At 45.2% G+C, this 1,711-nt stretch overlaps 1 non-coding gene across 1 annotated transcript; it reads right to left on the reverse strand.

The window, feature by feature from the left end:
* Window positions 1-1,208: 1,208 nt before the first annotated feature.
* LOC115899363 lies at window positions 1,209-1,315 on the reverse strand. Its single transcript, XR_004059089.1, has one exon. It is a non-coding gene; the product is annotated as a U6 spliceosomal RNA (small nuclear RNA).
* Window positions 1,316-1,711: the final 396 nt, after the last annotated feature.

A 1,711-nucleotide genomic window follows, 5' to 3' on the forward strand; every position in this document is an offset into this window, starting at 1 on the left:
CTGAGCAATGGTGGACACCCCCTCCCCCAGCCTCGCTGCCGCCTTGCAGTTCGATCTCAGACTGCTGTGCTAGCAGTGAGTGAGGCTCCGTGGGAGTGAGAGTGTCTGAGCCAGGCACAGGATATAACCTCCTAGTGTGCCATTTGCTAAGACCATTGGAAAAGCACTGTATTAGGGCAGGAGTGTCCCGATTTTCCAGGTACTGTCTGTCATGGCTTCTCTTTGTTAGGAAAGGAATTCCCCAACCCCTTGTGCTTCCCGGGTGAGGTGATACCCCACCCTGCTCCATGGGCTGCACCCACTGTCCAACAAGCCCCAGTGAGATGAACCCAGTACCTCAGTTGCAAATGCAGAAATCACCCATCTTGTGCGTCGCTCACACTTGGGGCTGTAGACTGGAGCTGTTCCTATTCAGCCATCTTGGGACCTCCCTGTTTCTTGTTTTGTTTTGGAAAGACAGGGTCTCACTTTGTCACCCAGGCTGTAGTGCAGCGGCATGACTGTGGCTTATGGTACCCTTGAAATCCTGGGCTCAAGCAATCCTCCCATCTCAGCCTCCTAAGTAGCTGGAACTACAGGCAGGCACCACCACATCAGGCTAGTTTTTTCAAAATTTTTTGTAAAGACAGGGCCTCATTATGTTGCCCAGATTGGTCTCAAACGTGTGGACTAAAGTGATCCTCCTGCTTTGGCCTTCCAGTGTGCTGGGATTAAAAAATCAAACTCATGGAAACAGGGAGTAGAGTGGTAGTATCAACAAAAAGAGTTGAGTTCTGTAAAACATTTGAAGACATTTATTCTAAGCCAAATTTGAGTGACCAATGGTCTGTGACAGTACCAGGAGATCCTGAGAACATATGCCCAAGGTGGTAGGGCTATAGCTTGGTTTTATACATTTTAGGGAGACGTGGAACATCAATCAATGCATATAAGATGTACATTGCTTCAGTCTGGAAAGGCAGGACAACTAGAAGGAGGTGGGGGGCTTCCAGATCACACGCAGATTCAAAGATTTTCTTATTGGCAGTTGGTTGAAAGAGTTATTATCTAAAGACCTGGAATCAATAGAAAGAAATGTCTGGGTTATGATAAGTGGTTGTGGAGACCAAGATTTTAATCATGCAGATGAAGCCTCCAGGTAGCAGGCTTCAGAGAGAATAGATTGTAAATGTTTCTTATCAGACTTAAAGACTCTGTTCTGTCAGTCTTTTTTTATGGAATGCTTCATGAATTTGCATGTCATCTTTGCACAGGGGCCATGCTAATCTTCCCTGTGTCATTCCAAGTGTACTATATGTGCTGCCAAAGCAAGCACTATTTTATCAGTCTTAAGGGCTCTGTATTGATGTTAATGCTGGTCAGCTATACCTGAATTCCAGAAGGGAGGAGGGCATAATGAGGTATGCCTGATCCCCACTCCCCATTATGGCCTGAACTAGTTTTTCAGGATAACTTTGGAATGCCCTGGGCAAAGAGGAGGACCCATCAGTCAGCCAGAGGGTTTAGAATTTTATTTTTGGTATGCAGTGTTTACCAGGGCCGGGAATGGAGGTGACTGGGGAGGAGGAGGAAATGGGTAGATGTTGGTCAAAAGATACAAAGTTGATGTTAGGAGTAATAAGTTGTGGAGATCTATTGTGCAACATGATAGCTATAGTTAATAATAAGGTAGAATATATTTGAAAATTGCTAGAGAGTAGATTTTAAATGT

The sequence above is a fragment of the Rhinopithecus roxellana genome, chromosome 8 (genome assembly GCF_007565055.1).
Source record: "Rhinopithecus roxellana isolate Shanxi Qingling chromosome 8, ASM756505v1, whole genome shotgun sequence".
NCBI classification, from domain to species: Eukaryota; Metazoa; Chordata; class Mammalia; order Primates; family Cercopithecidae; genus Rhinopithecus; species Rhinopithecus roxellana.